The sequence below is a fragment of the Oreochromis niloticus genome, linkage group LG3 (assembly GCF_001858045.2).
Source record: "Oreochromis niloticus isolate F11D_XX linkage group LG3, O_niloticus_UMD_NMBU, whole genome shotgun sequence".
In the NCBI taxonomy this organism is placed as follows: Eukaryota; Metazoa; Chordata; class Actinopteri; order Cichliformes; family Cichlidae; genus Oreochromis; species Oreochromis niloticus.
Window position 1 is genome coordinate 73,190,435 of NC_031967.2, and position 22,846 is coordinate 73,213,280.

At 40.5% G+C, this 22,846-nt stretch overlaps 1 pseudogene; it reads right to left on the minus strand.

Annotated features, from left to right (window-relative positions):
• Positions 1 to 1,450: 1,450 nt before the first annotated feature.
• On the minus strand, positions 1,451 to 8,028 carry LOC100699080 (amidophosphoribosyltransferase-like; annotated as a pseudogene).
• Between the last annotated feature and the right edge of the window lie 14,818 nt (positions 8,029 to 22,846).

The following is a 22,846-nucleotide window of genomic DNA, read 5'->3' on the forward strand; positions in this document are numbered from 1 at the left end:
CACAATTTCTGCCTGAGCTAAGGCAGGTTTTGTGATGTGTCCAATGTTTTATGTGTCTCTCCATCATGGCTCTGTGGGAAAATAGACCACAGCTTCCTTCATCATTAACTTGAGTAAACACTTTCATCATGGTAGGAATTACTACTACAAATAACAATATAACAAAAATTATAACCTATAAACTCTTGTGCCCATTAATTAAAAGAAACAATAGCCTGCAGTTTCTCCTAGTTTCATAGTCAGATCTGCTCCATGTCATGTAATTTAAAAATGTTCAAATGGAAAAAATCCTCAGAGACATAAGAAATAGGATGTGAGTTATGCGTGACGTCTTACAGCTACATATTTCTATGTGGTCTCCATTCATTTATGTTAATCATTTTACAGTTGCCTTTAGGATCAGATTAACGTTCCACATTTTTATGGTTGACATCACCTCTGTGCAAATGCTTACATGCAGAAGCAGGCAAAAGCCATACACATAAACCAGAACAAACACACATACAGCAGTGTATTTGTGTGTCAGTACCTGAAGAAGCAAGACAGTATAAATGTGTCTCAGAAGCTTTGTTGAATTTCCTGCCTTATTGGAAATACAGCCTCAGACTGCGCCTCTACTTCGCCTGCTTTTTTGAGTTGACAGTTAACTTGTTATTGCTTTCCCTTCAGTGTCTGCTTCGCTGCTTTGCAGTTTGCTTTTTTGAATTCCTCAGCAGCACACTTAAAAATGGTAAGGTTATGAAACTCTTCCTCTTTTGTTGCGTGTGGAAAGAGAAAGAGAGAGAGGGATGGTGTTTAACAAATCAGATCACAATCTGCCACTTTGCAGGACTAGAGAGACCCCAGAGGAAAGAAGGATAAAGAACAGTGAACCATGGAAAGCTCCACACTGTTCTCATGAGAAAACTGCACCGGTCATAAAACTGGTTTCACAAGGTGCACATCAGCCCGAGACAGCAAAGTTTTAACCATAATATTAGCCACAATGTTTTAATTAGAGGAAGGTCTAAAGCCAAGGACAGAACTTCCTTGAAATCTTGCATTTATGTTTGCAGTTTTATCTCGTGATTCAATATTTCATTTTGCATTTACTGTTGCGTGGTTTGTTTTCGCTGTAAAGTTGCGTTATCAGGTATACTACAGTAGTCACAGCAGCAATACCTGCAGCACCATGGAAGTATTAGCAGTGTGTCTACAGCTGTGAAAACTACTTTACATGAGTTCAATTCAACATCAAGATACCACAAATCAGTTCAAATTCATGAACCAGCAAACATTTACCATTCCCAGTGCCCCAGTCATTTAATGAAATACCACTGGGTTTCTGAGTGTTAGCACACTTATGTGGCTGTGATATCTGTAGTAAACGGTACCATGTACATCATCACACGCTGCCTACAAAACACTTAGTTTACCTGCACAGGTCCTGTTACAGCTGCACTTTCAAACTCGAGTCAGTTATTTCACAATCAGAATACTTTATTAATCCCTGAGGAGATTACAGCTGCTCCAAGACAGCAACAAAGTAAACTATTAAAATACACTATATGTTACAGTTTACAAATTTAATAAATAGCACTAATATATACAAATTGTTCCATTTTAAATATCAAGATTACATAGGTGGTTATAAATAATTTGACACTGTCAGCACCTGTAAACAGAATTAGCATTAACACAAGTTTTTTTTTCTGACCCGTCAAAGAAATGAATGGTAGAAGTTCATGTTTAAATACCAATATAACCAGCAATGTCCTCAAACTCCAGCTTGTTGGCGATGAGCTCCTCCTTGGTTGGGATGTTGATGCCCATGTAGCAGGGGAACCTGATTGGTGGAGAAGCCACCCTGATGTGCACCTGTCCAGAAGAATAATGTGTTTTTACCTATTAGTCACATCCTCAACGATCATTTTGAACCAGAAAATTCTGCAGTTGGACACAAATATCAGTTTAAGCTTTGATGCGATGATTAGTATTGCCAGGAGGTTCCTGGTTCGAACCCTGACTGGGGCCTGTGTGGGTGGAGTTTGCATCTACCTGTGTGTTCTTCTGTTTCACCCACATAAGTGTGTTTTAGGTTAAATTGTGACTCTAAACCTGTCAAGTGCTTGATGTGTATAAAACAAAGCAGTGTATCAATGTATGGTTAAAATGTCTTATAATTTAGATCACACTGGATGGGGAAGAAAACGTGCTTATGAATGAGTACATGACGTTACTCGTGCCAATCTGATTAGGGACAGATTTCCACTAAAGGTGGGACTTGGCCCAGCTTAGAAAGTGATTAGCTTTCATATTTTTTAATCTTTAGTATTGCAAAATTGGTCATTCCCAAATATACATGTGTCAGTTAAATAATAACTGGGATCTTCAAGACAATACAAAAATAATTTGATCCAGATATCCTGGATTCAGGGTTTTATGGAGTGGAGGGAATTTTCTGCCTTATTGAAAACAGCCTCAGACTGCGCCTCTAGTTCACCTGCTTTTTGAGTTGACAGTTAATGAGCCAAATGTTTTCTATGAACTCCTGGTGAACGTATAGTGAGCAATTTAAGAAACGCACATTTCTTTACTCTCTAAGACATCAGTGTATCCACTGATAAGTCAATGACTTATTAATAAAAACTGCTCCATTACTCTCTGGTGCTACTTACAGTCTGAATTATCAGACTATCCCAACCAACCAGTTTGGGAGCCAGTGAGCCAAAATGTTGTGTGTGCCATGTCAACAACTACTGCCAAACGCTCTGAAACCAACCTCTTTGGCACCTGCTTCCTTCAGCAATTTGATAATGGGGGAAATTGTGTTGCCTCTGACGATGGAGTCATCAATGAGCACCACTCGTTTCCCAGCAAAGTTGTCCGTCAATGCTCCAAACTTCTTGGTCACTCCTAGCTGCCTCAAGCGGGTATTTGGCTGGATAAAGGTTCTTCCAACATATCAGTTCTTACACAGAACTTCAACGTATGGAAGACCAGACTGTGAAAAGAAGACAGAAGAAAAGCTGGAGACAAAGTCCACTCTGTATATTATAACATGACTGAGGTGGAGCAGACACACTGGACAGACCTGCTGAGCGTAGCCCAGAGCAGCAGGGGTCGCAGACTCTGGCACAGTGCTGACAACGTCTGCATCAGTCGGAGACTCGACGGCCAACTGCCGCCCACAGCGCTGTCTGACAGTATAAACCATCTGCCCTGTAGTGAAATGATATGTCAGTATTACTACATTTAAGAAATGAGTAATCAGTAAGTGTGTTACCCATAATAAATATGCATACCTTCAAAAATAGTCCGGTCTGGCAAAATAAACATATTCAAAAATGCAGAAGGCTGGGAGGCCTCCCTCAGGCCGGGGCACAACACTCAGAGACGTGACACCATGTCTGGATATCTGGACTATCTCTCCTGGCAAGACCTCCCTGTAATACCTGTTAATCAGTAAGGACAAAATATAATGAACCGAAGGACTCAAGGATCGCCATTTCACTGTTCATGCATTTTGGTAAGGATGAAATATTTTTGGAAGAAAACCCTTAAAGTTCTTTTCTGAACCGACTGGTTTCTGTCTTATTTTAGACCTGCTTTCAGACCAAGATGACTGGTGTGCAACAAAAGCTACACAGTTACTGTTGGGAAACCCCAGAACTACTCTGATGTCATCAAATCCCATCTTTACTGGAATTTACAGAGGTGTCAAAACTTGGAATTTACATTTAAATTAAATTAAATTAAATTTACATTATAGAAATGCATCTTTATGAGGAAAAGAGTAAATTGTCAAAAAAAGGGAAACAATAAATAACTTCAAAAGTACTGATGGGATAAGGTAAATGACGTGAAACCTTTGAAAAGAAAAACCTAATAATAAGGCTATATGTAAATGATTTACACCTGGCATTACAGTTCCTGTTATACTAAATACTTTTGCAAAGGTAACAAATGCTTACTTGGCACCAATAGACTGGAAGCTGCACGACTCTGATGACACAACCCAGCCTTCAGTATCTTCCTCTTGAGCGCCTGCTCAGAAAAACAAGGATCAAGTTAATCGTTCACACATCTGACCTCTGACAGTCAGAAAGGCCAAAAGCTCTGCTGCAACCTTTGACCTCTCGTGAGGCGTCTTCTTTATCAGTAAAGTTAGTCTTTAGAGCAAACATGCATGTGTTGCACCAGTTCTGATGCAACTGTCACATGCACCAAACGTGTAGATACCTGGACTGTGTAGTTTGGAGATGGGAACAAGCTGCCCAATGCACAGCGGCCTGTTTCCATAAGGGTCACGAACCGCATAGACGACATCTTTGAACATGACCAGCAGTGAGTAAGATGTTGGTGTTTCAGTCATGAGGTTTTTAATTCTACAAAAAAGAAAAGACGTAAAAACTGTATTAAAGTTATGTAAAGCAAAAAATATTTATGCTTTTATGCTGGTGTATTATTAGGTCACAACAGTCACCTGGCAACCCAGTCAGGTGAGTCTAGCTCCTCCATAGGTGGAGTCAGTGCCAGCAGCTGGGTGATGAGCTCGCTGTCTGAGCTGGTGGAGAGGCCGACACCATGATAAGTGACGTTTCCCTTCGTTATGACTTAACTGATCAACCACCTTCTCAAATTTCTACCCTCAACATTCTCCTGTTGATATACTTCTGCAACTAATAAGCACATGTTCAATCATTTCCATAGCGTTACACCAGTTACATAACCCAGATGTTTCCCCATCCTAAAGAGTCCCAATCAGAAAACATGACCTGTTCTTATTCTACTTAGAATTATCTCCTCCTGCCTACTTATTCTTCCATTTCTTCTAACTTCTACTGTGTTTTGTGCTTTACATAAATGTATCCCTTTTACTTCACTTACTTTACTTCTGTCTCATGCCATTTTCCATAAACTCTTACTGTCTTTCCAAACTATACTTCTCCCTTTCGACACCAGTATCTGTATATCAATATCTACTTTTTAAACAGCTTCTTTAGCCAACCTAGCTGCTCTTTGATTACCCAAAAGACCTTGATGTGATCTAGCTTTTGTTGGAAATACACATACACAATACAGAACCTTCTGTGTATGTTAACCTCAGGTTGGAAGAGAGGTTGCTGAGAAAGGTGAGAAAAAGACAGATGGAACACAGATTTCTTGGATATAGCAAATAAATATTTCAGCAGAAAGTAAATCTGTGTGTGTTTAGTTCATTATTTTTATGTCACATTGCTGTGCGCAACATTCAGCCTGGACAAGCAGAGCCCCCTCCTCACCTTTTTCCGCAGGGTATGGGCATTAAACAGCTCTCCATTGTGAGCAACAGCTATCTTGCCATGTAGTGTATCCACCACAAAGGGCTGGCAGTTCTGCAGCTCTGAGATCCCAGTAATTGAATAGCGTGTGTGGCAAATGCCGAGGTTACCATAGCGCAGTTTGGTGAGAGCCTCGGGTGGAAAAGCGGTGCTCACCAGTGTTGGTCAAGTTACTTGAAAAAAGTAATCAGTAACTAATTACTGATTACTTCTCCAAAAAAGTAATCCCATTATTTTACTGATTACTTATTTTCAAAAGTAATAAATTACTTAGTTACTTAGTTACTTTTTAAAAACACGATTTACAACCTGAATAGGTCATAAAGTGATAGATCTTTCAGCCCAGTTCTACTTTTTCTGCATAATCCATCATACAAAATGTAATCAAATGGAATAGTCTCTTTTTAAAACTTGTTTTATTAGTTTTAATCTTTTAACGTTATGCATCAAGCAAAAATTTAATTATATGCCACATTCTCTGACTGGAAGAAATTTGTTTAACATTTAAAAATATTTTCTGCACATTCCAGCGCATAAAATATTTTTTTTTGTTTGTTTACACTCACTCTTTCAAATAGATACAAGTAAAACACAGCAGAGACTAGCGGTCCTGTTGCTCTATTTTCACCTGTAAAGCAGGAGTGGAGTAGGCGGAGGTTTGCCCTGGTGCAGGTGTGCCGCGGCGGTCAGTGGAAGAATCCGCGAGTTTCTCCGTGAATTTCCGTGGTACAGAAATACATGGTAGCGCACTCGGTGCTTGCTTGGAAGTTTAGGGGTTTTTTTCGCTGTAAAAAGAAGTTTTCTTCCCACGCACAACAGACGCTAATGTTTTTGTCACTTTTTATGGAATCAAACTCAAGGTAAGGTCAGTACTTCCACGCTCTCTCCTGCACTCGATATATTATCCATTGTTGATCTTCACACAGCTGTTGTCACGAACGTCGCACTCGCTTACGTCACTGTCATGAGACATTCTCGCAAAAAAATCACGGTTTAGTAACGCAGTTACGCAGCGTTCCTACGGGAAAGTAACGGTAATCTAATTACCGTATTTGCAATAGTAATCGTTTACTTTACTCGTTACTTGAAAAAAGTAATCAGATTACAGTAACACGTTACAAGTAACGCGTTACTGCCCATCTCTGGTGCTCACTAATCCCATTCCCTATAAAATGACAACATCACTCTGTGAAGGTTTTAACTGGCAGAAAAAAAATTGAACAGTAAATGAAATGTTAAAAAGCAGAAAATAAGCAAACAATGAGAATGTTTGAAGTTTGTAAAGGCCGAACATCACAGGCTCAGTGTGACTCTGACCAGCTGTGCTGTTTTTATGTAACTGTAACAATAGAAACATATTCAGGAGGCAACCAAATACCTCCTGGGTCTGTTTTTGACATGCTGGGTTAAACTTTGTTTTATCATAACAGAAGTTTCAGTGTTACCTTGTGTGTTGTGTATGTGGGTGGACTGGCTCCATCACTTGTGACAATCCCAGCACATTCCTGCCCCCTGAGAAAACACAAAACATCACAGTGCAAATTGTCATGTATTAGTGCAGGAGGCTTCTTCAGTTCCAAAATATGCAGAGATCCTGAGTGTTTACTAAAAGCGTTCTAACATCTCACCCGTTTCTTTTTATTCAAACATACATGTACACTGTTTATTTATAGAGATTAAGCTTGTGGTTCTGTCATGTAGTGTTTGTGTTTAACTGTATGAAGCTTATTAGACATGAAACAGATGATACGTAAAAGCGAATTTTGCCAAAATTCGTTCTCGGCAAGTCTGAACTCCCGTGTGAACTTACTGTCACGGTTCTGGGTCTGTTTTAACCCAGCATTTTGAGCTCATCTCACTTGCTGTGTCACTTACAAAGACTCTCGTGCTTGAGTAGTGAACAACGGCCCTCGTGTCGAAGTCTTCTTACAGAAATAACAAGAACGTTTTCCTAAGAGAGTTCAGGTTGTGTTGAACAATGAAGGTTGTCATACTAATATTTGCTTTCTTTAGCATGGGGTTTGTAAACTGAAACATGCTGAAATTAACGGCAACATTTTCCCACATTTAGCTCAAAACCTTACAAACACATGGTTTTTCCAGTCATTTTTTTACAACATTTACTAAAAATATTTGCAACGTTTTATATTTAAAACGCAATTTTATGTTACATCTAAATATAAATCTTTTTTTTTTTTTAATTCGCTTAGCCTTTTTCCCCAATTTACAAGCAAAATGTAAAGACATTGGGGAGGGTGGATCAATGCTTTTCCACAACACTTTTATATGCAGTGACAGTTGCATTCTGCAAAAATTTCACATTTCATTCTTTCATTTTGTATTTCTCAAGTTTGGGTCAGATTCACATTTAAACCAAACATTTCACTTAAAATGCTCGCATATCATTAGCTGGTTACTGAAGCTGGAGTAACTGGTTTTCCCTTACTTACCTGTGCTGTAACGCCACCAAGCCCAAAGTTAAGACCTGAGCCACGTCCAGCTGTGTGGGCCACTCTCCGGCAGCGACGCACCCAAACACTCCGCACTCCTCTCCGATACTCGACTCCTCGAACTCCATGGCCTCGTTGTCGCCGGTGCCTCTCAGATAAACTGTGGGAGTCTCTCACCTGGTTACCTGTGAGCAACAACCGTGCGTGCGCGTCCTTGTGTGCGTGTTTGGCCGTTACACCTTCGTGACCAAACACGTGCCAGGGGCGGTCCTAGCCTGTTGGGTGCTCTGGGCGTGTACACACAGATAGTATGCAAACGGCTAACAAACAGCCATTATAATACAATACAGCTTTTCCAATTAAAGGCTAATTAATATTGTGTTGAACACAGTCCAAAGATTCAGTAAGCCCCATCGGTGTCTACTGTTTACTATGTTACGACGCAGCTCAAAAGCTGCAACATAAAAAAGGAGACGAATACCAGAGTGTTAGTGAGAAGAGGTTTTATCCTAAAATGACACAGCAGGTTGGCTAAAATGCCTGGTGCCACCAAGGCAAAGACTAGTGAGCTTCTCGAAAGCCTGCCTCAGGTATGCATTTCTCCTTCTCTTTTCTCCTTTTTTCTAAACTGAGGATCTGATGGCTTTGACCTTTTCTTGTCCATCTGCCATCAGTCCCATATGGAAAAGATATATATAAATCTTATAAAGTTTGTATCTGTCTTGTGTGAAACTTGTATGAAAAGCATACAAGGATGAAAACAGATATAAGATCCCTTGAAAAAATTATATAATGAAACTTGTATGTTTTGGATACTTACTAAAACAATATATGAAAAGTAATGAGAAAGTGGCCACTTTCATGAGTAAATCATATAAGTTTTTACTATTTCTTTTCCATATGGGGTAATTTTGCACTTTAGGATGTGAGTGGGCGTTAAGGCGTCTGGGAAGAGATCTTAAAACTGGATTATAGATGACAGACAGTTGGTGTCATAAACCACTGCCTCTGTTCAAGGCTGGACGTTCTGACTGAATAAAGTCATACAAAGACAAACTTGCATTATGCAGCATTTTATTTAGATAGTAACTAATCCATGTTGGATTGGTGGGTTTTTTGTGGGTGTTTTGTTTTACTTAACTTTGCTTTTTTCTCTTGAAAAACAAAATCTGTGAGCAGATTAATACTTTTAGTTATTGGACTTGGACATGAGGTCAAGTTCTTCCTCTACTGGTGACCTGCTTTATTGTAGAGCTGTTTGCAGTAAAAGGTGAGCAGCTGATAACAGAGACAAAAAGGATACAGCAAATAGATGCTAGTGAAAGATGGATATGGACTGGTTTTTCTATGCGAGGACAAATTTGAGCGTCCCAGAGTTACTAAAACTGATTTAGAGCCACTGCAATTTTCACAACAGTCAAAAACATGTTCAACATGTTCATCGTTTCTCTGCAAAAGCTGCCTTCATTTAACCAAATCAAAAACAAAGTCCACAATTTCATTATGTGTAAAGAAAAGCACGACATAAGAATGTAGAACAATAGACGAGAGCAACGTCTTTAAGATGCAATATCCAGCTCTTTCACTACTTTTAAGGAGAGGTGGAGGGGTTACACAAGGAAATAAAGCAGTAATGTAATAAGATGGCGCCGGTGAGGTCGGCTGCCGTCTCGACTGCTCCGACCACCTTTTCTTTGTTTTTGTTTTTTAAGTTAGTTTTCAGCGTTTTTAAATCAGTTAAGTTAGTTTTCAGCGTTTTTAAATCAGCAAAATCATCACCATTGGGTACATTAGGTATGACAGTGACACTCTTGTTTCTATTGGTATACAATGTACTCACAATTCGAAGTTTTTAACTCCGGATCCGAGCTGGCCGAGTGAGATCTTGAGGGAGAACAAAGGACAAGACGCGAAGCGGCGGCCTCGAGGGAAACGAGCCGGTGTCAGGAACAGGCTGAGAGCTCGTGCACACCGCACACCTCTGCCTAGCATCCTGCTTGCCAACGTCCAGTCACTGGAGAACAAGCTTGATGACCTCAGGGCCAGGATAAAGTTCCAGAGAGACATTCGGGACTGCAATCTCCTCTGCTTCACCGAGACATGGCTGAACCCAGCGGTGCCGGACCACGCAATCCAGCCGGCCGAGTTCTTCTCGGTTCACCGCATGGACAGGACACAGGACTCGGGGAAGTCAAGGGGAGGCGGCGTGTGTTTAATGGTGAACAACAATAGAGATTGACAGACCACGTGACTTTCGCACATTGCATGCCGGGAACTCGTGGCAAAACAATCCAAGTACCGCATCAAATGCAAGCATTTGCAGCACCGCAAAACGTTCATTCTCCGGTTCCAATACTTTCTTGCTTTTTCTTTGCCCCCCCAAAAAGGTATGTACAAAACGAAGGAGAACAATGCCGGTCCGTACAAAGACAGACTTGATGAAAAGTCAAAGAAAAGATACGAGGAAAAAAATCAAAGGAGTGAAAGGGTTAGACCCTTACGAGCACACAGAGTGGACAAATCGTCTTCATAAATGCACATTCGTTAACCGTTTATTAATAGGACCTTTGAGCTCAATGGTAATTAATTAGTAGTGGAAATAATTTCTGGTACGCATTAAAGAAATGTAGCAGTGACAATAATGTTGTATGCTGTAATCCTACTGTGCAATTAGTAATACAAAAAAACTGTTTTATCCTGTGAATAAAAGTATATGTTTTTGTCAATGTACCGTGGTAATAACAGAAGCGAAACGCAATATTCTGTCAGGACAATTCACTATTTATGCACAATAAACAAAGGAGCATAGCGCGACAATTTCTGTTCAGCGCCAGACTTGCTTGTAACCTATATCACCAACTATGTTAACAAAAATGACGTATTAACTACAACAGAAGACTGACCTTTGTGGAAATGCTTGGAGCAGACTAACATGTGAGCTGGAGTGTTCTGGGACATTATATTTGGTCTTCGAATGGCTGCAATCCAGGCCATTGTGAAGGGGAGGAATATTCTCCTGCTATTATTTGCTGCTATTTTTATAATCATCATTACCAGTTCATGTTAATAGGGATGATGCATTCAGATGCATTCAGATGTTCAAATATATTGGTATCATATTAGTCTTTATTACAGGTCCAGAAAAAACCACTTTAAACTGTTGAGTTGAATCTATAACCCGAAGTGCTTTTGAATTTATAATTTTAATGTTTATGCAGACTGCAGGGACAGGAAATACACTGTGTAGGCTGACAGGAAATGGCAGGTTCTGCAGAAGTGAAACCGAAAGCAGAGCGAGCGCAACCCAAAGAGTAGGGTGTTTATTCAGTAGATTAAATATATAGTTCCAGTTAGGTTATTATAGGGAGGGATGAGCCTCTGTTCTGGTGAAAGGTCAGAAGTGTAACGGGCTGATGTGAGAGCATTTAAGGGCGAGACATACACATCCAGACACGTACGCAGTACACAGCATGCACGCGCCCCTGCACGTGCACACACACACAGATATAAACTCTTACCTACTAAATGAGTTTTAGACTGCAAAGTTGTGCCTGTATGAGTGACATTTTCTACAGGAAGTGCACCTGATGTTCCAGGGAGATAAGCGACAGCGAAGGCGGGCTGACAGGAAGCATCAGCCGTCGACACGAAGATGATGTTCTATGTTAAAAGTCATTGTGGTTTTGGTGTGACGTATTTCTGCCTGGTAACAGAAAAGGGGGCTGTACTACCTTAACCCCATAAAACAGTTGTCTGAATATGAGAAAGACAGTTCAACACTGATTGGGTTGTTGAACTCACACATGTGTTCATTAAAATGCCGTCTAAATTGCACACGCCTGGATCTGTGGTTTTTTATGGATTCCTCTCTCAATATTTGGACCTTAACATTTGGGGGCTTCGTCCGGTGAGAGAGATGGAGGAACTTTGAGAGATCCAGGGACCGTGGTGATTAGATGGGCAGATACGAGTCAGTGGTCTGAAGTGAGAGACAAGCCGGCTTAAACAAAGGTAAGGCACATACCTGTTGAAGTTTCCAAAATGTGCTAGATTGGATATGACAAAATTGAAGTCTACTCACTGAAAATTACTGGTGAAAGTCTGTTTTGATTTTGGTGATAATGAAAGTAATAAAGTACAGTACTGAGAAAGTTAAAAGCGGTTGGAGCCGCTGAGAGAATTAAGAACGGTTGGAGCCGTCGAGAGAATTAAAGCAGTTGGAGCTGCTAATTTAGTGTGGTAGGGAATTTGGTTGTTTTGTGGGTTGGAGCCCTATTGGTCATGGACTCTATTTTGTGATGGTCATTTTGTGGGTTGGAGCCCCTATGTCCACAAGGATAGGTCTGCCTGATTCTTACTCCTGTGTGGGAGTGTAGATTGTTGGTTCAAATTACTCTAAATTTTTCTAGAACGACAGCGGCGTCTGTTAAGAAGCGCATTTTCTCGGAGGTAACGCTCCCTCCTGGATAAAGACGTTTATCCTTGACCTAGCGGCGACTAAGGGTTAGTACGGCACGACAAGCCGGGAAGGACTGGGGAATCTTCAAAATTGCTAGAGGTTGGAGCCTCTATTTTGCGCTTTTTTGGCTACCTGTAAATTAAGTTAGGGCTAGAAATGTGGACGGAACGGTTGGAGCTGGTCCGGTGAATTGGTCGCAAAAAAGTCAGGGACTTTATCGGTTGGAGCCGTTATGGTTAAATTTATCAAAATTGGTAGGAGCTACAAGGCCTAAAATCTGTGCAGTTGTAATTAAAGACGTCTGTAATATAAAATATGAGATCTATGAGTAAGATCAGTCTCTGTGTCAGTAATGCACTACCGGATGTGCACTGATGGTGTGTGTAAATGCAAATGAGCAGCGGTGACGCGCAGAGAGGGTGGTTTCAATTTCGAGAGGACTGAGCGCTTTGCTAAATGCCTGTATATAAGGGGTTGGTTTTGCTTATTATGAGAGTATGAATACAGTTTGAATATATTAGTGTGGATGTATAGAAAATGATTAGAAAATGACTGAATTTTGGTAGATGTATATTTCGTGAGCCATAAATGTTGGTGTGTTTTATTTACAGTTATGTGTGTGGGGAGAAGCTGTGAGGATGATGAGAGGTTTCAGTTTCTTCTTTTCTTTTGACTTGCTCTTTCTGATTATGGAAGGCATGTCCAAAATACTCGTATGAAAGTGCATTTGGAGTGAGTTTAACCGTGTGAATGCTGTCAGTATTTGATTTGAGTGACTCTGGATGATTTGTCTGAGTGAGTGGAAAATGGAAGTTTGAGAGAGAAAAGGTAGTGTGTGAGACGAGTCATGGCGTCTGAAAGAGGTTAGAAACATTTAAAAGTGGGTATGAAATATATTTCTTTTGTGATGAAAAGTAGGATGTTTTAAAGTTTGAAAGTGCTTTTAATTCAAGAAATCCATGAGAGATGTTATGACAGGTTGAGTTTATTTTTCCGATTGAAAACACATAAGTATATACACTTGGGAAACCCAGTTAAGAGATTATTGGGTGACTGATGCTATAAAACTGACCTAAAGGATGGTCCTGTGTGTGAAGGAGTGTTGATTGTCCTGATGTTTGAAAGAGCTCTAGTTAAATGTGTGTGAATGAAATGAAAGTGTATTGTTTTTGGATCAAGATTTAGTAAAATTACTGATTGTTTGTAGACTGCGAAATTTAAGGGGAGACAGAGTCTGACTGGTGCCTGCAGAAACAGGAAGTATGTGTGTGTGTCGGGGACAGGAACTCTGCATGCCCATAAAAGGAACTGAGTGTGTACAGAAAGAACACAGAGAGACAGATGAGGCCCATGAAGCAAATGAAGCCTTTAAGAAAAAATGAATATAATACTAATTGTATGCTTTAGTGTGTCAATACAGGTGGGCGTCTCTCAACTTTGGAACCTTGAGTTCAGCAGCAGAAGAGCAGATTAACAGAATTGGGAGAATAAGCCAGGCTTTGGCTCGAAATTGTGCAGCTTGATCTCTCACTTTGTCCCTGAAACTGAGAAGAAACTCAAAGGACAGTCAAGGACAGTCAATCGCCTGATGAAGACCGACAGAACATCGTGGACTTGAATACAGCAGGCAAACGACAGTGCCACTGATCCATTAACACTGATGACGACTGACGACCAGCAGCAGCATGTAAGAGCAACATGTACTGTGAAAATACAGGCTGGGCAGTTGAACAGTGGGATAAGGAATTGTGGAAGAGCACTGGACATTGAGTGATATTTTGCCATGCTGGGACTTAACTTAAAAGAAAAGACTGTAAAGAAACAGAGAAGAAGACAACAGCTGAGTTGAGACTGTGTTTGCTGGAGCTTTGAAGCCCGAACAGGACACTGTGAATGAAAGAGGACCAGTGAGAGATGAAGCTGGACGAGTTTGACTGCGAGAATATAGGATATAATTGGATTGAAAATTGAAGCCTGAACTCATGAATTGTTTAGGGATGTCCACCATAGCATAACAAAGAGGTAAACAATAGAAAAGGTAAGAATAATGAACGAAAATAATTGTCATTACCTTAATGAATAGAAAACACACATACAAATTGTTACATGTGAGATTATTTTTGAAATGAATCAGAAGTGAGATAGTTTGAATCTAAGGCTCAGTGGTGAAATGCATAAATTAAATATGAATATATAGGATGCAATGAAGAAACAGCTGACACGTAGTGTACATTAACATGAATACATCGCAGGGCAACGAAGAACTCAATGAATTAATTTAATGAAGAAGCAGTTTACACCCAATTAACATAAAATGCAGGGAAGAACACGCTTACATGCATGGCATAATTGGTGTTTCTGACCAGAGACAGAGAAATGGGTCATTTAAGCACTTGTGGTAATAATGAAAATGTCTTAGTTTTGTTATTTTCAGGAGTAAAGCAGAACTAAACCAATTCTCCACAGCAGCAGTCGGAAGAAAGTTAGAGGGTAACATCAATGGATAAGTTAAGGCAAGTTTCTGGTGGAATTGTTCACAGAATGATGTGTCCAGGAACCTGAAAAGCAAGCCCTAGCTCCTGGCTGAAGACCAGGAGGGATTTTATTTAAGGTGGGAAATCAAAAGTTTCGGTTAGTAATTTGGGGAAAAAGAAAACTGACTGTTTAACTGGAGAATTGGAAAGGTGTCTGACAGACGGCGAAGCCATAGATGCAAAATAACACATACCCATACACACACAAACAGAAAATGCATTAACCTTATAAAGACAAGCTCTTGAAGCTTAATGCATAGAGACATCGATTAAAACCTGGCTAAGAGCATAAGCATATGCAATGAAGATCTGCTTGCTGCTTGTATGAGTGAGAGAATGGTGTGAATGGTTAATACAATTGATGGAAAGATTTAAAATAGATGGAAAAAACAAAAGAAAAGTGTCTATAAGAGTGACTCAGGAGTGCTCTTGCATTGATTGAGCAAAGTAAGTGATTAGTATAGAAAGAAAATGAAAATAATTCAATAATGTGATAAAGTTTAAACATGTATTTCTTTTGCCAAGTTAAAATGTTGAGATATGGCTGAGTATGGAAAAAGTTTGAGAGCTCGTGTGAATGTGGACAGAGGAGCTTGCTGTGTGTGTGTGTGATTGAGGCCTTAAAGGAGGGGTAGATTGTTCAGAGGTGCAAATTTGATTAGGAGGTTTATAAATTAGTGTTGACACATTGTTGTAAGGTGTTAGGCTGAATCTGAGGATGGTAAAGTGCTTAACCGGGGTTATTGTTGTGTACGAAACGGTGTAGCTTTTGGCGAGGTTTTTAGTGTGTTGAATGGGTGAAATTTAAGATTGTTTCAGATTTTTGAGGCTGTTGTTTTATTTCCAGAGAGGGTGTTTGATTAAGACATGGATATGTCTGAGAGGGGCCCCAAAAATTTTTTGTAGTAGTAAGTGCACTCGGGAAAAAACCTGTCAGGTGATTTTGTTTTGTACTTTGATGAGCTAATAATCAGCTCTCTTTGTTCATTTTTGTTTTAAGCAGGCCTGGAAGAGAGTGAACGGACGGCGTTGACAAAATTACCAAGTACGAAATCAGGTGGGCTTTACAGAATTATAATTGATTACAATCAGAGACTGAGTGGCGGCAAGTCTCTGTCTAAAAATGATTGCAGCGTGTCAATCCAGTCAAAAGTATAGAGAACTACTCTCCTAAAAAGGAAAACGAAATAAAACAAATGATTGAGCTCATTTTGCTGATGTGGAGCATCTGATGACGTGCGCAGAGGGCTGCAGATCAGCAAAAAATATTATGTGTGAATGCATTTGAGTGAATGTGAGTGACTAGACTAAGGTGGGGATGAATAAATGTGGACAAATTTACCATGTGAGGAAAAGAAAGGGAATGCTGATTTTGGGTTGCTGATGTATGTTTGGAGAAAATTTCTTTTTTACTGGGGTTAGATTATGGGATTACATTATATTGTTGGGAGAATGCAAAATGCTAAAAGGGAAACATTGTTTGATGAGATTCAAGTTACCATTAACTGAGGTAACACATGATTAATAACTGTTCTGTTTAAGTTTATTTTGTGTTATAACACAGACTGGATCATAGAGGGAGAATATGAAATGTAAAGTACAGGTTTTGTTTCCAGGAAGTTCCAAGGATCCAGACTTTCCATGGAGCAACGATTTTGAGAAGATTTGACATAATAATTTAATTGATTTTGTTCCTTAAACACAGGTTTTCAGGGCTGGAGCAAAACACCGGAGAGGAGAATTGCTGAGCTGTTCTGAGAAATGAAATGACTAACCTTTTTTCCTTTTAATTTCCTAAGCTTGGGTGGAGCATTTTGAGTTTTTTGCCACATGAGATGTGTCAAAAAAAAGAGAGGGATTTAAGATTTAATTTGTCTAATTTGAAATGGGTTTTAGTATGATTTTATAACGATTGGTTTTTTGATAATATAGAGATGGTAAAATTCTTTAAATTCTTTAAAGAGAGGATTAAAATGAACTGAATTCTGTTTAGAAGATAAATTGCTGGTGTTAAGAAGAAGTTGTACACCAAATTTAGAGGGAAACTGTGGGAATAAAGGATATGCTTTGGGGAAAATAGTGAAGATTTTATGAGTAGAAAATGTGTGATTTCTTTTTGATTTCTAGGATAAGTTGTAACAGTGACATAATGCTAGAATGTTGTTATAATGTAGGCTTTAGAAACAGATAGTAAATAGATTTATTTCTGGGGTAGAGGAGAGCTTTTTATGAGGATGTTAAAAGTGTCACTGACCCGAATGAATAGCATTGAAGATTACATACACAGGAATGATTTTTTCGTACACATTGCAATCGTGCTCATTAACAGAGTTGATGTTCGGTCCAGTTAAGGTCATAAGCTTCGATGAGCGTTATGTCTCAGTCGATATATTGTAGGGGACTTGGAGCAACAGAAGGATAAACAGCATTCACGCTTACAAACACATATGGTTTAAACATAGGTGAGGCCTAGGGCCTGAAATTCCTTTAGCTTTTAACTGAATTTGAGCTGGCCCTGTAACAAGTGACAGACAAGAGGAACTGAATAGGAGTTCGGTTGTAACTAAACTGTGTGACATGTAAAATATTGAGATAGCACATGCAGCTCTACATTAGTCCTCTCATATAAAATGCAGTTACAGAATAACAAATGCCTGTTGAAGTGACTAAGTTTTTGTTTAAAACAGAAGCAAAGGGAAAAAGCTTATATATTTTGGTTAAGTCTGATGAAGTATAAATTAGAATGTACCATTACATTAAGAGCAGTAAAATGAAATAAAATGATATATTAAAACAGGTTATAACACAGGAACTGTGAGTTTTAAAATGAAGTTAGTGTCAACACACAGAAGTTGTTCTTAGGGAGCTTTTAGCTATGATAAAATTAATTAACTATGTGCTTACGCTGAGTGATTAAAGTGGTTGTTTTCCTTTGATCCTTTAGGAGAATAAGCGTTTATGATGATTTTGCTTGTGATAGGTGACTTTAGATGAGAGGCACTTGCAGCAGCAGCGACAGTTTGTGCACAGGATGTTGATGATCAGATAAGGAGCAACAGGAAGCACATGCAGAGACGTGCTTCCTTTGATCCTCTTAAAGACAACGCTTTCAGAGGTTCACAAATGCTGAGTAATGTTGAATAAGATATAAAAATAAATGTCGAAAAACCAAAGACGTAATTAGGTTCATGTTTTGAGTAACATTAGGTTGAGTAACATTAGGTTTGAATAAAGAAGACAACTGAGGGACATAAGGCAGGGAAGCCGTACTAGGGAGAAAGTGTTTTGTTTCCTTTGCAGGTGGCCAGATTTCTACTAGAGTGGGACCCAGAAGAGGAGCAGAGACCACTTAAGCATGAAGTGTTCTCAAGTGGGAGCGGGCATTTTATAACTAAGACCACCTAGATGACATGAGGTTGTCTGATTTGTTAAGTCACAGGATGCCAAGAGAGGGTCAGAGCTAAGAACAGTGATCCTAATGTCCATGACGTCAGGGGTGGACAGGGAAGCAGCTGAATGGGCCAAGGAGTGACCCAACATAATGTATGGCGACCTCTGGTGTGCCAGAGGTCGAGAGTGGGAGTGTGAAGGGGAGGAATATTCTCCTGCTATTATTTGCTGCTATTTTTATAATCATCATTACCAGTTCATGTTAATAGGGATGATGCATTCAGATGCATTCAGATGTTCAAATATATTGGTATCATATTAGTCTTTATTACAGGTCCAGAAAAAACCACTTTAAACTGTTGAGTTGAATCTATAACCCGAAGTGCTTTTGAATTTATAATTTTAATGTTTATGCAGACTGCAGGGACAGGAAATACACTGTGTAGGCTGACAGGAAATGGCAGGTTCTGCAGAAGTGAAACCGAAAGCAGAGCGAGCGCAACCCAAAGAGTAGGGTGTTTATTCAGTAGATTAAATATATAGTTCCAGTTAGGTTATTATAGGGAGGGATGAGCCTCTGTTCTGGTGAAAGGTCAGAAGTGTAACGGGCTGATGTGAGAGCATTTAAGGGCGAGACATACACATCCAGACACGTACGCAGTACACAGCATGCACGCGCCCCTGCACGTGCACACACACACAGATATAAACTCTTACCTACTAAATGAGTTTTAGACTGCAAAGTTGTGCCTGTATGAGTGACATTTTCTACAGGAAGTGCACCTGATGTTCCAGGGAGATAAGCGACAGCGAAGGCGGGCTGACAGGAAGCATCAGCCGTCGACACGAAGATGATGTTCTATGTTAAAAGTCATTGTGGTTTTGGTGTGACGTATTTCTGCCTGGTAACAGAAAAGGGGGCTGTACTACCTTAACCCCATAAAACAGTTGTCTGAATATGAGAAAGACAGTTCAACACTGATTGGGTTGTTGAACTCACACATGTGTTCATTAAAATGCCGTCTAAATTGCACACGCCTGGATCTGTGGTTTTTTATGGATTCCTCTCTCAATATTTGGACCTTAACACCATCCGTCGGCTCTTTTTTATTTCGGAAACATGGCTTGAACAATTTCTCTTCAACAACGTAATCCGATAACAACCGATCTCTTTACCCGTCGGCTTCCCGTGGCTGTCATGCGACCGGCTATTGCAGTTAATAATACAACAGCTTTTTGCCATTTTTTTGTGTTTCTTTTTATCGCTGTGCAACTGGTTTCAATTGAAAGCCTGTGTGCACTAGTACCTCTTGCCACGAGTTCCCAGAATCCTTCGCTGCCTACAACACGGGACTCGCGACGGGGGACATGGACCCGTACAAAGCCGCGTCATATGACGTGCGGAAGGTGGTGAAAGAGGCGAAGCAGCGCTACGGGAGGAAACCAGAGTCACAACTCCAACAGAGTGACTCTAGGAGCCTGTGGCGGGGACTAAGGACAATAACGGATTATAAAGCACCAACAACCGGTATGACGAACGCGGACGTGACTCTGGCAGACGAGCTGAACACTTTCTATGCTCGCTTCAAGGCTGCATCTAAGGACTCCAACGATGCTAGTGCTAGCGGCGCTAACGGCTGCAGACAGGAAGATACTGCCAACACCGGGAACGTGCTCGTCATCTCCGAGCATGACGTGAGGAGAGCTTTCAAGAGAGTGAACACCAGGAAAGCAGCAGGACCAGATGGCATCCCAGGTCGTATCCTCAGAGACTGCGCATACCAGCTAGCTCCTGTGTTCACTGAGATATTCAACATCTCTTTATCTCAGTCGGTGATCCCCACATGCTTCAAGGAGTCCATCATTGTTCCTGTCCCAAAGAAACCCCACCCTGCTTCTCTCAATGACTATCGCCCTGTAGCCCTCACCTCAGTAGTGATGAAGTGCTTTGAACGCCTGGTCAGAGACTTCATCATTTCTTCACTACCAGACACACTGGACCCACTACAGTTCGCTTACCGTCCAAATCGTTCCACAGACGATGCCATCTCTCATCTCCTCCACACATCACTCACTCACTTGGACACTAGAAGGGGGAATTATGTTAAAATGCTCTTCATAGACTACAGCTCTGCATTTTATACCATAATTCCCTCCACACTCACCACCAAACTGGAGCACCTGGGACTCAGCTCATCTATGTGTCAGTGGATCTCCAACTTCCTAACTGGCAGACCACAGGCAGTAAGGATGGGCGGACATGTCTCAGCCTCCACCACTCTCAGCACTGGAGCCCCCCAGGGGTGTGTTCTGAGCCCCCTGCTGTACTCTTTTTACACATATGACTGTGTGGCCACTACCAGCTCCACCACCATCATCAAGTTTGCTGACGACACCGTCGTGGTGGGCCTGATCTCTGACAACAACGAGGCGGCCTACCTGAAGGAGATTAGGAATCTGGAGAACTGGTGCCAGAGGAACAACCTCCTTCTAAACGTCAGTAAGACAAAGGAGTTGATAGTGGACTTCAGCACTAAGCAGGGGAGGAACTACCAGACCCGCGTCATCAACGAGTGCCCAGTGGAGAGAGTGGACAGCTTCAAATACCTCGGAGTTCACATCACGCAGGACCTGTCATGGTCCTGTCATCAACACCGTGGTGAAAAAGGCCCGACAGCGTCTCTACCACCTCAGACGCTTGAGAGACTTCCAACTGCCCTCCAAGGTGCTCAGGAACTTTTACTCATGCACCATAGAGAGTAGAGATGGACCGATCCGATATTACGTATCGGTATCGGTCCGATACTGACGTAAATTACTGGATCTGATATCGGAGAGAAATAAAAAATGTAATCCGATCCATTAAATATCAAAAAAGCACCTCACAAAACTTGCGACACGGCGTAACTTGTCTCATAACCGTAGCACGTCGGAGCAGTGTGCTCACGTGATCGAGTGGCTGTGTGTATTTGTAGCCTCGCTAGCAATCCAGCATTTCATCTCCGAGGAAGTTATCCCAGAGAGAAGTAAAGCAAGTGAGTAAGTTCATCTCTGAATGTTTGTAAAGCGTACCTACGTTAAGCTTAACAGCCGATATATGGAGCGACTGCCTCTCGCTCTCCTGCTGCTACTTCAATCTTGAAACTGCTTAATGATCAGCTGATCGGCTTTTCTGTCGCGAGTCCGTCTCTCTTCTTTGTTTTTGGCCCACTTTGCACCAGAAAGAGGAAACCACCGGCTGAATCTATTTAATTATTCTTGAAAAATAATTTATTTCTGTGCATTTTTCTTTTCACACTGCATCAAATTAAAGTTGATTATGTCGATTAAGCATCATGAGGTGGAGGGTGGGGGGTGGTTCCTTTTTTTTTTTTTGCTGGGAGTTTGCAACCCTATTTGTTAGGTTGCTTAATATTTCTGCTAAGTACTCTTTAAAATACCAGAATAGGAAGGATGGAGTAGGTTTAAGTTTATTAGATTGATCAGTGTTGCTGAACTATGAAATATTTTGGGTGCAGTGTATTTTTTACATACAGGTATAACAGAATAGCTTTAGTGTTGTTGTTTATTTAAACTTGAGTATGAACTTATACAAAATGCAGCAAGATATTAAAAAAACAGTTTAATTGATTAAAAAACACACTATATCGGATTAATATCGGTATCGGCAGATATCCAAATTTATGATATCGGTATCGGTATCGGACATAAAAAAGTGGTATCATGCCATCTCTAAGGGAGCATCCTGACGGGAAACATCTTAACCTGGTTCGGGAACAGCACCATGCAGGACAGACGAGCTCTACAGAGGGTTGTGCGATCAGCTGAGCGCACCATCCGCTCCGAGCTCCCTGACCTGCACTGAATCTACAGCAGGTGGTGCTGGACCAAGGCCAGGAAGATCGTGAAGGGCCCCAGCCATCCCAACAACAGACTGTTCTCTCTGTTGAGGTCAGGAAAGCGATTCCGCTCCCTGAAGACCAACACAGAGAGACTGAGGAGGAGCTTCTTCCCGCAGGCGATACGGTCTCTCAATCACACCACCACACACTGGACATTCTGGACATTGTTTTCACTTCATCACTTAAATCACTTTAAAGCATACTTGCACTGCACAAGACACTTACAAATGTGGATTGCACAACACTGGACATTATATTTCTTCATTTCCATTTAATACTTGTACAGCTGCTGTTATTGTGTATATATATATATATATTTATATTTATTCATACATATACTGTGTATAGTGTATTTTGTTGTACAGTTATTTTATTTTCAACTTTAACTTATATATTTGTCAATATAAAATTATTACTTGGTAGTCAGTATAATGTTTTAATAATATAAGTTTACTTATGGTAGAATGCTGTATGTAATCATTTGTGTTTAGAAGTAAGTAGTTGATGGCATATTGAAAGAATGTCTCATCCTAGGAGGTTTGTGTGCATTCCAGAGCATTCTGGTATTCACCCCCCACATTCTTGGAGCATCGGAGAGGTCGTACCTTGTCTTATTGTTTTATGGTAGGATAAACGTGTCTATATCTGTTTTAGGCTAAGTGCCTTTTGTTTAGATGAACTGCTGGACAATAAAGAGACTTCATTTTTAAAAGCAGCAAAGATCGGAGTAATTTTCAAGAAGCGACATTTATGAATGAAGAATTTTGCGACTATAAATAGGTTGTTAATCCCAAATTCTATTTTCTTA